Here is a 15,956-nt window from a genome sequence, read left to right on the forward strand (position 1 = left end):
CTAGGCCTTTAAGTACATTAAGGACTGGAGAACTCATTCCTAAGAAACTTAAAAGAACTACCTCAAGGACAGACTCAATGCCTTGATATACGCCAGTTTACACACTGAATAGAGATAGTTAGTAGTAAGGTCTGAGTCAGCAGGGTTGATGCCTCCTGGTTGCCTGTTGGGAAGCCACTTAAAATAAGTGACCTCTTCCTACCAGTATATTTGACTTCTATTAATTTTAAACTCAATGTTTTCTTCAGTTCATTGATTTTTTAAATGTTCTATATCTGTGTTTGTATGTGTCTATGTCTCTGTACTGTATCTAAAAACAGTGTTAATTCTGAATAGACTTATAAGGTGTGCTCAAAATGTTCCATTGTTACATGCACAATTTCATATTTAGTCTTATATAGAAGTTACATTTTCTGACTTTTTAAATAAAGTCTCTGTTTATTTTTCACTGACCATGTGAGAAATGTGTCATGCAGAGCATGAGTAAACTTATTTTGAGATTGACATAAAACCATAAAACATTTTCATTAAAGATACATACTCAATTTTGAGTCACTAAATGCAACTAATATCATCATCAAGACCACCAACACTATCACAACAATAAATAACTTCCTATTAGCTTAGTCAGGGAAATTAAGATGTAATATTTTATGTATTTTTACATTTTGATGTGAGAATATTTTAAATAACTCAGTGATGGTTTATATTGTGTCATAATTCTATAGTGTTATTTTTACTTAGATAACCATGAAAAATATTCCAATATAAGAAAGGCTACAAATTTTTCTAGGGCCAGAGAGGAAACTTAGTTTAATGATGTGTGTTATTAATGTGATGTAACTGTGTTATGAGGGGGCCATGTCTCTCTACCTCTTGAATTTGCTGCGTGATCTCTCTATCTGCACACACCAACCCCCCTTTTCCTCAAGAGAAAAAATATTTTATTTTGAGTGATCTGGCTAGGCTGATACCTTGGTTAAAGACACAAAGATAGACCTGTGATCACAGTACAAGGTTCATATAGAGACAGTGTGGAAGGGTGAAAATAAATAGGCTTCGGAGACAGACAGACCTGGGTTTGGAAGACAATTTTGCCATATACCAAATACTTGGGCAAATTCCTGAACTTGTTTGAATCCCAGTCTGTTCATTTATATCAAATTTAAAGTATTATATCAGAAATGATACTCTTGCACCTAGCAGATGATATCAATGATCAAAGTAATTGATGTGCATCAGTTCATTTTATGAGGTGCCATAGTGTTTTACATGTGTGCTGGTTTTCTCACAATTCAGCGACTACTTAGTGAAAACTTAAAGTTAATTGACTTCGGGAATCTGAATGATCTCATATTTTGCTTTTAGTGCTTAAATTGTAGATACACAGATTGATTTTTACAAATCATTTCACTGTGTGGTTAAATAGTATCTAGATATGCTCATGTTAGGTGCCAAATAACATTTTTTTTCATGTTGGAAGCCAAGCAAAAATGAGATTGTTTCATCTAGTAAAAAATAATCTTTGTTTCTTTTAGGAGAAGCTCTAGGCACAGTTGGAAAGGTGGTGACTATGGAGATATCCTTGACATTGAGGGTTGAGCAAGAGTTTACTAAGTTGACAAGGACAAGAAAAGCATTTTGGGCAGGGAAACTTTGGGGAAGTGCTTTTGAAGAAACTTACAGCCACAAGGGGGTGGAAGTACATGATAACTCTGTTTTGATATGGCTAAAATGAGAAATGAATTGAGGATGGTGACCAGACATGATCTGGGAAAAACAAGCTTAAGCCTGGTCTTCATGAGGTAGAGGATGGCATGCTATGTGCTTTGGCTTGTGTTTTCAGACATGGGGAGATTTTGGACAAGAAAGTGACCTGGTCACTACTTTGATTTAGGAAGAACTCTTGGGTAGAAGAGTGGACTTGGATCAAAGGAGGAAGGGGTTAGATCCAGTGAACCTCAAACTGTCCTGAAGACAATTATGTTGGTTCCATTTTGTATGATAGGAAATGAAACTTAAGGGAAATTTACACCCAGATTTTCTCAACTGACTTCATGGCTTAAGTCCAAGTTGGCCAACTCCAAATACCAATGCTTTTCCTGAATCTTGTTTCTGTTGTTTCCAGGCCTATGCCTATGAAAAAGTGGGTAAGCTCATTTTAGAGTAACTTGCCTCCCCCATGACAAATCCTCACATGTTAATACAGGTGAAATTTGTTTCTTGGAATAATCAAAGCAATGCTAACTGGCCTTGCATCTTTTTTTGACACTAAGTAGCAGAACCATTTTTTCCCCTTGAATGACTGCCAGCCTCCCAGTTCCCTGTGATTGAGGCCAAGGGAAAAGCATTTTTCTGATAACCAAATGGTGCTTACAACAAAACAACCCAAATTTTGTAAGCCACTCATGATATTGTTTTGAGGAAATTCTGTATGCTTTCTTTGTGCAGAATATTCAAACATTTTTAAAAATGAAAAGCATCAAACATTTTACCCACAAACTGTAGTTCCTTGGTAGATAAGAGGCAATAGCAGATATTTTATGGAAATAAAGTACTCAAACATCATTGGAAAGAAAAGCGAAAGAGAAAATTGTCTTGCTACTTACAAGAAGTTAATTGATTAGGATAGTTAGAGTAACAGGAAGCATCTTAGAAAATCAATACAAGATTAATTGGAAGTGACTTGTAGACTAATATATTTGCCTGGGAAACCAATTAAAGCATGGAATGTTTAGAAATATCTGGAAAAACAACTTTTAAAATTTATAGAGAAGTGATGTGCTTTTAATATTATTTTTGTCACAGATGCTCTATTTTTATTTTTTCTTGTAAAATATTACAACTCTTAAAACCCTTCAATAATGAAAAACTCAAACTCTCTTATGAATCCAGAATCTCTTATTTGTGAATTAAAAAAGAAAACTTACCCAAACTCTACGTGTATTGTTTGTTATCCTTTGGATATATTTTTCTGCTATTTCCCCCTTAGCTCTGTCCTGCCTGATCTGCACTTTGCTTTCACAATTTCACAGGAATCCTCAAACTCTATCTGCTGAAAAGTACTGTAGCCAAGATGGGGGTCTGTTGGCAAGAGGTTCGACTGTAATAGAGAATTGAATAGCTCTTTGAATTGCTACATTAAGACTCAGATGTCGATCGCAAAGTGCCAAAATTAGTGCCAGATTTGTAAGAGCCCTTCATAAAACTGGGACTTGTGAGAGAATAAAGAATATGTAATTAATTCACAGTACTTAATGGGGCCCTTTCTTCTGACTCAAGGGTTCAGTGTTACAAGCAGCCACCAATCTGCTAGATCTGAGATCCCTGGTCATTCATGTGGAAGGCAGAAACTGCTGCTGCTCCAAATTCTGGCTCTGACTGTTTGGAAGCTCAGTCCTACCTAGGGGATCTTGCCAAACACAGAGAACATGCTAATGACTTGGAACATCACTGTCCAAGACCAGCAGTTGAAGAGCTCCATTAACTTCTCCAGCATTAGCTTTTTCAGTCCTCCAAATCCTACGCACAATCTCTGGCAGCTTTGAAACTGCACTCGTGTGTGTGTGTGTGTGTGTGTGTGTGTGTGTGTGTGTGTGTGTGTGTGTATGTGTGTTGTGTAGTACAGTCAAGGGAGAATATAAAAAAGGAACTCCATCAGATATTGGGTAAATTAGGGATTCATAATAAAACAAAAGGATCCTGTGTTTTACACCAGTGTTCTTTGCAATGGTTTTAACCTGTCAATAGTTTCAGACTTACAATGTTCTGGACACTACATAGTAGAAACCTTTTGCATATGAGGTACATTGTAAACTTAGGGAATCATTATGGTGCATTGATGGGAAGGGGGGGGTCAAACAATGCTTGTCTTTTTGAAAATGAACACAGACTCATGAATGGTATTTATTTAGACAGCCTGGAGTTGGGAGCGTTTATTTTCACATTTTGTATGCACAGGCAGAACCATATTGAGAAACAGTGACAAGGGCAGTGTGTAAAAAAGTGACATTTTGTTCATCACATGCAAAGCTGTCTGAGCTAAGTGTGTTTCCTTTCAGTTGTTACTTAACCTTAAACAAAATGAGTGAAAACTCTAGCTTTGCTTTATTTCGTAGTGTGAGAATGTCATAGTTTGTCTGAGAGGTTTAGTGCCCAGAAATAGGACATTTTTAAAAGCTGACATTAGATAGGTATAAGCTATATATTTAATAATCAGTTCAATAATCAGGATAAAAGTTTTATGACCTTTGATAACAGGCTATACATAGATATACATAAAACATACATACATGTATATATATACATATCTATGTATATACATATCATTTTTTCTTGCATTAAAGTTAAAGAGATGGGTGCTCTAGAGTTATTTAATTATTTAACAAGTGTTTACTAGAGTCTCAGAAATTAGTGATAAAATTAAATACTGCTACACTTTCAACCATTGAAAAAGAGACTAGTTATCATTTTGCTTCAAGTAACCAAGTAATTGAAACAACAAAATGGAGAAAAGTGAACAACAAATTTTCGGTTTGAGTCATTGAGATAATGATAAATGGATAGAAAGTAATCATCTATCAATTTATTTCACTGGCTGTGTTTAGACATGTCCTTAACTAGAGAACAGTAAAGATGAATAACTACAAGTTCTCTCGTATTCTTTTTAGTAACGGTGTAAATGCACCTTGATATATTGTTCTCTCCTAGTGGAGCATAATTTATCATTGTCTTCAAATAAAAATTGATAAATGTGAGCATTTATTTATACTTTAAAAATTAGTTTAGATATAATAAAATACTATTCAACCTTAAAAAAGAAGGAGATCCTGCCATCTGTAATAATACAGATGAACCTGGAAGACATTATGCTAAGTGAAGTAAGCCAGGCACAGAAAGACAAATATTGCTTTGCCTCACATGTGTGGAATGTAAAAACTGTGAACTCATAGTAACAGGGAATAGAACAGGGGAAGAAATGAGATGCTGGTCAAAAGTACAAACATTCAGTTATCAAATGAATAAGTTCTGACAACCTAACATGTAGCATTGTGAGTATAATGTATAGTATACTGAATATTTGCTAAGAGAGATCACAAATATTTGTACAAGACACACACAAAAAGTAATGAGGTGATAAATATGTTAATTAGCTTTATTGTGACAATCATATCACAATGTACATGCACATTAAAACATTATAGTATATATCTTAAATATTTATGAATTTTTTTTTATTTGTCAATGATACCCAATAAAGCTGGGACCCCAGTACCACCAGATTTTCTTCCAGATGTTGATAAAGTTGACATGCTTATATTTCAAATGTTTGGTCATTTCCGTTTCATAAATGTAATTTCATGAACATCTAAATGAAAGCTTTTTGAAATCTCAAATTAAGGTGTCATTTTGTGTTCTTAATTTTAAAACTGTACCATATTGCTAGAGTATTGTAGCCCAGTGATTGTTTTCTCCCGCTCATGGAAAGCACTCTTTTTGTTCTTGTTATGTTCTCTTAAATTTGATCTGAAAACTAGAATACTCTTTATCTGTTATTATAACTATTCTGAAGATGTGTTTTATATGGGTTTAGTTTTCTTTACTTCTGCAATTGGGGAAGCCACAATAAACTCATAAGAGGAATGCCTCCTTGTTTTTATCCTGGGAGGTTATTTGATGCATAACCAATAACAGTATGTTTCTATGGTTTAAAGTCAATTTTGAAAGTTTCCAGTAATCTGGAATTTTAAACTGGTTATATAAAGTAATGAAAGATGCTGTAACAAACCAAAATGTGCACTGTTGGTGGAAATGCAGATTGGTGCAGCCTCTGTGGAAAACAGTATGGAGATTCCTCACTGGGTGCCTTATGACCCAGTGATTCCACTTCTAGATAAATATCCAAAGGAACCCAGAACACTAATTCAAAAGAATATATGCACCCCTATGTTCATTGCAGGGTTTTTTGTTGTTATTATATTTTTAAATCTAAATCCCCAGAGATATTTTTTGGAGTAAAATATGGAAAAATTTTTTTCCAGCAATCAAAATTCTAAGGTATATGCTCATAACTCTTTGTTTTTAACCAGAGTTCAGCACGAATACTTTTATATAATTGGGGGAAAATAAACTAAAAATTTTAAAGATGAATCCACTGAGAAGATAATAGTAATTAAAAAAATGGGGGGTTCTGTTATCATGTGACTATTCCATTCATATTAAAACACTAATATTTGAAGTTTTTTTAATGTATAAAGGGCTAGCATTGTTTCTGTGGTAAGGTAGGTGTCTTGAATGACCCATTCAAGGAAGTCCACTTAGTCTGACTTAATGAAGTCTGTATTCGTTGGGTACTGACAGAAACACTGGCAGCACATACTGAGGCAGTATTTCCAAAGCAGACCACACCCACCTGAGCAGACTGGCAAGAATGAGAATCCTGGCAGAATTTCCCTGGATGGCGCCAGTAGAGATGCTGGTGACTCCTTTTGCTCTCTTGTATGCAGTAAGGCAAAAAAGGGCCATAATTCTTTGCAAATCAGTATAGGAGGACCTAACCTAAGTCTATGAATCTTAGAAAACTAGGTTTAGTTATCACCTAGTTTCAGAAGAAGATTTCAAAGAGATGCCTCTGATCAGTCTATTATCTTTCCTAAGGTGGCTAAGGAAAGTACATTTTACTCTACTTGGGACAATAATGTGTTTCTACAAGTTGTAGACAAACTACATTTAGTGGTGACTGAAGTCTGCTGTCTCAATATGTGGTAGGTGATCAGCATTGTAGTGCATTACTGCTTTATGCTGATCTTAGAGATATAATTTAGTCAGTGAAAAGAAAGTGAAAGCACTTTAATGTAAATAATAAGAGGCTCTATTCTAGTTTTGTAACTATTTACACCTGGAAAAGACCTTAACACAGAGAGGAACTAAACATAACTTCAGTGCTGCATAGAAACCATCAAAGGAGGCTTGGATTGAATGGAGTAGCACCATGGAGAGCTCCCAGAATGCCATTGCTATGGTTCTTTTCTCCTTTGCAGTGCTGGTTTTCTGTAGCCATCACTGCCTCAAAAGTGAGCCCCTCTAACTTCCTAGGATAGATAGCAGTCCTCACAGAAGTTGAGATTTCATTAATTATCTCTGAGTCTCATAGTTTGTGTGTTTAAATAAAGACTGCATTTTTCATGTGGGCCAAATTTCTCCTTTTAAGACTTCTTTTTTTATTATCTCCTATTTTGGAATTGTCTACTGGAAGCTCATGTGTCAGCACTGGAATTAAAACTATCCCCCTTTTTCCATTCCTTCTAGAGACTTCTCAAAATGTTACTTATAATCACATTTTAAAAACACAATAACACTCTTAAGTTGGATATAGGGTGAATGAAATGAAATCGATTTGTATTTTATCTTGAGGCCATGTAAGGAAGAAAAAGATTATTTTCTTTTGCCCAAGCAAATTGCTGGAAAAGAAATGTTTTGATTACCTGTTTTCTTCCTAAAGAGTTGTTTGTAGAAAAATTATAAAGGATATATTGAAAGTAAAATTACCTTTCCTTTTGACAATGGCTAGAATAGGTCAAATTTTAGAATCAAACATTCCTGGGCTTAAATCTTGCCTCTGCCACATACAGATTTTAATTTTAGATAAACTTTTTAATCAATCCAAGTCTTTGTTATTATGCCTGAAAATTGGGATTAGCACCTTCTGCCTCACATTATTATGAAGATTAAACAAGATACCATACATGAAAGAGATTGGCATGATGCCAAGTCAGAGAAAGCAGTTGGTTGAAGTCAGTCCTGCCCATGTACTTTTTCCTTGCCCTATGCTCAGAAAGAGAATCTAAGTAAACTTGCAAAACAAGATTACTCCTTTAGACCAAAATATGATTATTACACAATGTAATCAATCAGCCTAACTTGGCAGACTATACAAAACTGACCAACTGAAGTTATGTGGAATGAAAGCCTTCCTCCACATTTTCTGTAAATTATGAGAAACTATAGGCAATCTTTGCTTCAAGGTTTACAGTTCCTGCTTTTATTCTTTCAAGTTGTAAGATAATGATTAAATATGATTATAACAAGTATTGGTGCTTTATAATATATGGAGTTCATTGATTTATTTCTATGATGTAAGACTCTTAGGATTTTCACTTTTTGGAATATCACAAATATTTTCTGTTTAAACCAGACTTGTAAAGACATGATTCATAAATCGTATTTCTTTTCACTGTTCTCAACTAGATAAAAAGCTCCTCAATGGCAAGAACAATATTCACTTCAGCTAAGTTGTCACCAGCTGGCTGGCAAGGAAGATCATATCAACTTGTTCTAGGTAGATGATAGGCATATTGTAGAACTGCAATTTTTAAAACTCTCACCTGTGGAGAAATAGGGTGGGATACTTTTGGGAGAACACGCACTAGAGGGTGAAATGTCTCAGGTACTTGAGAGAGTCATGGGGAGCAGTAATCAAAAGGACTATGGGAAAGAGAGGATATATTAGGGAAAGTCACTGAAAGGACTTCCTGAGCAACAGGGCTGATAAGATTCAGAAATAATGGCCAGATGATGGCATTTAAATATAAGAAGTATGTTGAGTATAGTTATTATAATGAGTGGCAAAGCTGGAGTGACAGCCATAAGGGCCTGGCCTTCAGGGAGCTATGGATGTGGTTATTAAACATGGGGTTTCCATGGGAAAGATGGATAGGGGAACAATAAGTATTGTTTCAAACATTCAATCAAAAGAAATAAAAAGGAATGAAAGCATTTCTCTCAGTATTGTTTAATTAAACTACCATGCTAGGTTTTCTGACTTGAGCCTACTCTTAACCTCAGAATCCATAAACTGTATGAGAATAGAGATAGCTGTAAGAAAGACCTGTAACACCAAGTTGTTTCTGTGATGGATGACCTTTCAACTGTTAGGAATAATGTTTGTAAAAAGTGTGTAATAATATGGGTAATGGTTATGTGTAATGTTAACTAAAATATGTGTGATATAAAGAATGTAAAATATCACATTTGTGTTAATAACATTTAAAAAGAGAAGAAAAATGCATTGGAACATAAACTTGATCAAATGAGAGAAGTCAGACTATGGTGAAACTGTTTTTTTCTACTTTCTGCATTTTACATATTTACTATTGGGAACAGTATTTTTATCATTAAAAATATTGTATTTGAAATATTCATGCTATACTGCAGAAAATAAAACCAATTGTTTAACAAGTAAATATACAATATGCCATGTTAAAAAAGGTTAGTGTCTACTTTAAAATAATATTAACATAGTTTGATGAGTAAATTAATAGAATCTGGCAGCTGTAGCTGCTCATCTTAAGAAAATTATGCACTGCTAACACATTTAGTTGTGATGGGTTGTATTTGGAGACCACAAAGGAAATCTACAGCAAGATCCAAGAAAGCAGAGTCAGTTGAAATATAAATATGCTTTGTAGTGAAAAAACATATAATCCAAAATATTTTGCTAATATACATGGTGTGTACTAAACAGTTTTTAATAGGAGGAAGGAAGTTAAATTTAGTCAGTCAGTCATCAATAAACCCTATTAAAAACATTTTGCATAAAATAGGGTGAATTAATTAAAGACAGAAAGTGGACAAAAATTATATCTTATAAAGACAGTCATGCTTTTAAACATACATGTTAGTTCTTCATGTTACTTGTAGCCTTATATTTTTAAAGTCAACTCAGTAAATTACACAATAAATTTTATGGATAGAGATTTAGAAGTTCAGAGGAGGGAGTTATTATGTCTGGACTAAAACGGTAGAAAGGTTTTATGAAAGAGTTGAAAATTGAGCTAGATTTTTAAGGATGATGTCATGATATGGCTATCTAAAGAGCTATATGGAGGGAAATAGCAGAGCTAAGGTATAGAGTTGAACATTAATAGATTGAATTTTGGACATGTAATAAGCTTAGGCCGTCTGATGTGAAGGATTGATATAAGGTGGGCATGAAAATAAGCTGAAGAAAACTGATGAGTTGGGGTCAAAACTGAATGGATTTTGAATTTAAACTATGCATTGATGAATAATAGAGAATCAGTGAGTATTTTGAGCAAGAGAACAAATCATGAACAAATGAATGTGACATCATTCATTTGTTCATGATTTCATCCCACAAATATCTGTTGAGTGGGATAATTTTAAAGAAAGAAGTTTGAAGATGGAATGTTAAGACAAGCTTTAATAGCAATCCAGCCCAGAAAGCTGAAAGTCCACATTAGTGGCAGGCTATGGGATAAGTAAAAAGACTTTGGTCTATGTGTTTCTATCCACATTTGTTCTATCCTCATTTAAATTTTTGTTACCTTTTATTTTGGTTATCTCAGAAGACAAATCAGTGGCCTTGTCTCCAACTAGTGCCTTTCTAAAATATAATTTTGTCATTAACCTGTCTACTCTCTCCCAACCCATGTCATTGCTCACATCATTCACTTTCCATAGATAAGAAATAGGAGCTCTGTATTGCCATGTAGACCAGAGCTCATCAGGCTTACTTTAAATAAAACAAAAAATAATTTTGCCAAGGCAACAATTTGGAACTTAAATTAGAATGACATTTAAAGATATCTTGAAAAAATTAAAAATGTTATGCATGGTAAAGTCTCTTGTGGGAAGGGTTTTCTTGAAAAACTGTATATTTTCATTTGCTCAAGATCTGATGATAAGCTATATTTATGATATAAATGTACTGTGCGTTTACAGAGACATACATTGTTTTATATGAATTTTTAATAAAATTAATTTTTCTAAAATCTAATGAAGTGTTGTTGGTAAGTTACAAATGAGTTTGAGTATACTGTAAGTATTTAAGGATTATAGATTCATGATATTTTTCCTGTAGATTCTCTAGAATAATAACTAAGTCCAAGTGAATGGAAAATGTGTATTAAAACATCAGACAACATCTAAATATGATCTTTATAATGTAACATGGAGGCTATTTCTTGGTATTTTATGTGGTTTTGTACTGTGCTGTTGGCCCCAAGCAGATGTAAGTCAATTTTAGCTGGTGCACAACACAGGAATATATGTCATGTCACATGCTGTAATGAAAAACTTAGCATAGACATGTCTGGATTTATAATCTTAGCATTTGAAGGAAACTTAGAAGTCACTCATGCCTTCTTAGGTAAGACTGTCTCTGTGGTAGTTTTTAGAGATGATTATGCAGCTCTCTTCGTGTTATTTTGTGACTGACTAGTGTAGTGCCTTATGAAGCAGCCTGATTAATCTCTAAGTTTGACCACAAAACTCTTAAAATTCAGTTAAAATCTGACTTTGAGTCTTGCACGCATTGGTCCTTATACCAATACTCGAACACAAGATTAATACCACTCCACTTAATACACTTATCTTTTATATAACAGTATTTCAGAAACATACAGTATCTTTTCCTTTGAACATTTGAAGCTCTCTGATATTTTTCATTTTAAGGTTTTCTGACTGTACCTTTATCTCTTTCTCTCATGACATGGTTTCTAAGTAGTGTATCATTTTGGATGTCTCCTTATAAATTAAAATCATTTTGTTGGTTTATCTCCAAGTAAAAAATAGTTACTCCATGTCCATTTTATTACTGTTGCAAATATATCCTACTATTCGAAAAGAATATTATTGATTAGCCAAAGATGACATTAATTTAAAATTGCAAATGCTCTAAAAAAGTGTAAATAACATACCAAAGGGGAAGAAAGAAAAAGGCAATTATTTATCACCTAGGGAAAGGATTAGAAAGAAAATATCCATAGAAGGCTCTAGAAGGATTTTGAAAATGCACTGTTAAAAGCATTCTAGGTTGAGGAGCAGTTGGGGGAAATACAGAGATGAATATGTATATGATGCATTTGTGTATTGTCAAATAGGTTAATTCAGTTATACTTAACATTCACAAAGAAGTAATGTAGGATATAGGGTGGCAAAAGTTAGTTGATACCTAGTAGTAGATGGTAATTAATGCCTCTGAAGTTGGATTTTTTTCTGTAGGTGATTTGTCAACTTCTTGACAGGATAAGTGTATTTTGATAGTGAATCTAGCGGTCCTATGACAAAGAATGAATTAAACAGAGGGAAACATGGTAATACTGGCAACTTGCTGTTGGTTCACTTTAAGTGTTTCATCAACCATAATTCAAACAAATACTGCCTGATGATGGAATGCATAGGTAGCAAGGAAGCTGTGAATTGAAACACAGGTGGATGAGGCAATTTTTGTCAAAAGCACTCAGAATAGTTGTCATGAATCATCTTACATGGAGAATGTTGTTAGACTTGAAGATAAAATGCTTTCCCTTAGTGAAATGTTCATAACCTCTGCACATTGGACATTTAGCAAGCCGTTACAGAGAGAGCAGAGTCAAAGCTCTCTGTCATAGCTCTGCAAACACTAGCTGTCATAAAAGGCAGGAAGTGAACAGTTTATCATCATCATCGTGTTGTCTTATAATATCCCTGTGTCTCCTTTTATATCATTTCCTTCTTATTTCTTTGACATTAGGTTTTTAAATAGGCTGTTAGTAAAAGTGTGTAAATTTAGTTCTTTTCTAGTTCAGTTCTATCTGTGCCTGATCTTTGATCGTATCCCTGTTCTTATGGAGCTATTATAAGAGGCAGATAAGAGAATGGATTCTCGAATTCATTGTGCAATGTTTGATCTTCTGAAGATTCACAGTCATCCAAGAACCCTACCTCATATTCTGTTTTAATGTTTTCAGTGCTCTAGCAGTGAGAAGCAGGAATAAATCATTTGAGGTCAAGCTTTTTGCACCTAAAACTATATGTTGGTTCAGACTCATTTGTGAATGCTTGGAGAATTGCTCACTCCCTGCTGGCTAAGCATAAAGGTCAGCCCTATCTTCAGTAGCATTTTCTCCAGCTCTGCTTTCCTTTGTCTCTTTTCACAGCTCCATACTGGACTTTGCCATCCATGTAATAATGTTGGAGTGGAGCCAAGCTGTAAAGATCCAAATAACAGTGTGTGCCTTCTTCTTTAATATCTGAGACTAAAACTTGCTTTGCTGAACTACCTGGAGTAAATCCTAGGGACTTAAATCTTATTTTATTTGTTATGCATTAGGATAGGGTTGAAATAACTTTGTAAGGAGCATCTTAATCTTGCTGGAAGTTCACAGAGCAGAGGAAGGATGAATTTCTTTTGTGTTAGGTATCTCTATTAGTCCACCTTTGTTTTCTCAAGCAAATGCCAGTTCTAACTCCAGCTCCCATATCTGCTAAAGAATCTGATGAACTTTTACGTGACTTATTTCCACAAGAGTGTCAAAGGGTACAACTTCAAATTCAGCTGCTAAAACACCCAAGGGTATATTTGCAGTCTACTTGGTAGTACATGTTTTCATTACATTTATCACATTACTGCATCTCTTGGTCTTATCTTTTCTTATTATATACTTAATTCCATTTAGAAATATTATATAAAGGTATTTACCTTTTCATAAAATATATAAGAGCTTATAATTAAAAGGAGACCTTTTCCCACTGTTTACTGCCAATACTTTTTATAGTTACCTTGCTATAGAATTTGTCATAAACTTTTTTTCTATTAAAAAAATTATTCCTTTTTACTACCCCAGGCACTTTCCTTTCTAATTTGTCTATTTTCTAGTCTTGCAGCATGGCTATGATCCTGGATTGTTTTTCAGAGAACTCCTGGTTTAAATCTCTAGTTTCTTGTTTCGTAACCCTACTTAATTTTTTTTTTTTTATACTATATTGCCTCTGTTTGATCCTTTAGACTTTTTTCTCCTCTTATTCTAAAAATGCTTTGAAATAGCTTATGTAATGGTGTATTTTTCTCCACTTCTTTCACTGTTTAGGTTTCATTTCCTTTAAAAAATATTCATTTTCCATGATCTTTAATGCAACCTCAGGAGTAAAAGAGACAAATACAGGTGCTCAGTCTGTCATTTTAAATCAGAAAATACTCATCTGCTTTTCTTGGGAAGTATTTGTTTTCTTAAAAATTAACTTTTACTTATATTTCAAAAAACACAGTTATGCATGGAAAATATTTTGAACTTGTATTCTTAAATGAAATAGATTTTGTTCCTTTATGTGTCAAATCAACTTAGGAACAGTAATATTAGAGAGATAAATATTAGAATGTTGAATTGTTAGATAGACACATGCAGATCAATGGAACAGTACAGAAAACCCAGAAGTAGATTTACACAAATATTTCCAAATGATTTTTTAATTTTTTAAAGTTAAATATTGTATTGTTTATACTACTACTTTTGTCCCAATTTTTCCCCTTTGTCCCTCTCCACTCAGCCTGCTCCCCCACTGCAAAAGCAAGTCAATGGAGAAAGTATAGTTTTTTCAACAAATGGGCAAAAAAGTGAGTGCTGACTTATAGTTTAAACTTTATACATAAATTAACTCTACATGGATTATGGAATTAAATGTATGAAACCATGAAACCATAAAACTTTTAGGAAAAAATAGAAGAAGATTTTTATGTACTCGGACTAGGCTAAGGTTTCTTAGAGTCAATGTCAAAAGAGCAATGCATAAAAGAAAATATATAAATAAATGGAACCCCATCAAAATTTTTTAAAAAAGGAAAACTTTGCTCTGAAAAGCAGTCCCTTTAATGAATGAAAAGACAAATTACAAAGAACTTTTATCTAAGAAATATAAAAAAGTTTAAAAACAAAAGAAATTCAATAATGAGGAAAATGCATGAACAGATATTTCAATGAGGAGGATATACAGAAGACACATAAGCACAAGAAAAAATATTCAATGTCTTTGCCTTTAGGGAAATGCAAATAAAGCCACAATAAGATATCATTACATATTTATCAGGATGGCTAAATTTTTTTTAAAATAGTGAAAATAGTAAAGGATGCAAAGATGAGGAGAAACTAGATGTCTCTCACCAGTGAGAATATAAAATAGTATAGTCACACTGGCGTTTTTCTGTGAAACTAAACATGCAACCATATAGTGCAGAAATTGCACTCTGGAGCATTTATCACAAATAAATGAAAACTTATTACCACACAAAAACTTTTAAGTGAGTGTTCTTTGCATGATAGCTCCAAACTGGAAACAACCCAGATGTCCTAAAACAAAAAATGGCTAAAACTGGTACATTCATATCATGACATATTACTTAGCAAATAAAAGAGCAAAATATTGTTACCTGCAATAATATTGATGTATATCAAGGCCATTATGCTAAATAACAGAGAAGGAAAACTCTGACTCCAAAAAACCTCCGCTGCCTTGCGGCATACCTCTTCAGGGGAAAGGCTAAGGGAGTAAACCCCGACAGAAAATCCGGAGCCGGAGTCCCTAAGGCGGTTTGACGTTGTAGTCAACACCGGCAACTCCTGCGGCGCACCTGAAGCCAAGCTGTATTGACTCCGTCTTTCCCTTGGACCCTTCAGCTGCGAAGAGATGGGGGGTCTGCTGCATGGGCAACAGCAGACCCTCCATATCACCCTGCCCAGGCTCTGTAGCTTCAGCTTCACTGGAGAGGACACTCCAGCGTCATCGCAAGATGTCGATTCAACACGGGAGGAGACAGATACCGTGTCACTCCCGAGTCGGACTGCACAGCCATTCTCGGCGGTGCAGATAGACTCTTAAGAAGCTACACCATTGTCTCTCGAGACGGACGGCTGCCGCCGACAATGCTAAATAAGAAAAGCTTGTCTCAAAAGGTTATATACTATATAAGTCTACTTATATTAAATTCTCAAAATAACAAAATGATAGAGATGGAGAAGAGATTAATGGTTACCAGAGGTTAGGGTTTGGGGTGAGATGGGTTTGTGTGACTTTTCTGAAGAGGGAGTGTGAGGAAGCCCCGTGGTGATAGAACATTTCGGTCTCTTGAATGTGGTGATGGTTACACAAAGGTACAAAGATGATAAAATGGCATAGCATGC

At 34.4% G+C, this 15,956-nt stretch overlaps 1 protein-coding gene and 1 pseudogene across 1 annotated transcript in view; one reads left to right on the top strand and one right to left on the bottom strand.

The window, feature by feature from the left end:
* CLVS2 (clavesin 2) overlaps window positions 1-15,956 on the top strand; it is a 59,112-nt gene that overhangs the window by 12,631 nt on the left and 30,525 nt on the right. The window lies entirely within an intron of this gene.
* Window positions 6,318-15,236, bottom strand: LOC150007705 (small ribosomal subunit protein uS14 pseudogene; annotated as a pseudogene).

Source organism: Furipterus horrens, unplaced genomic scaffold (genome assembly GCF_987537825.1).
Source record: "Furipterus horrens unplaced genomic scaffold, mFurHor1.1.pri manual_scaffold_6, whole genome shotgun sequence".
Lineage (NCBI taxonomy): Eukaryota > Metazoa > Chordata > Mammalia > Chiroptera > Furipteridae > Furipterus > Furipterus horrens.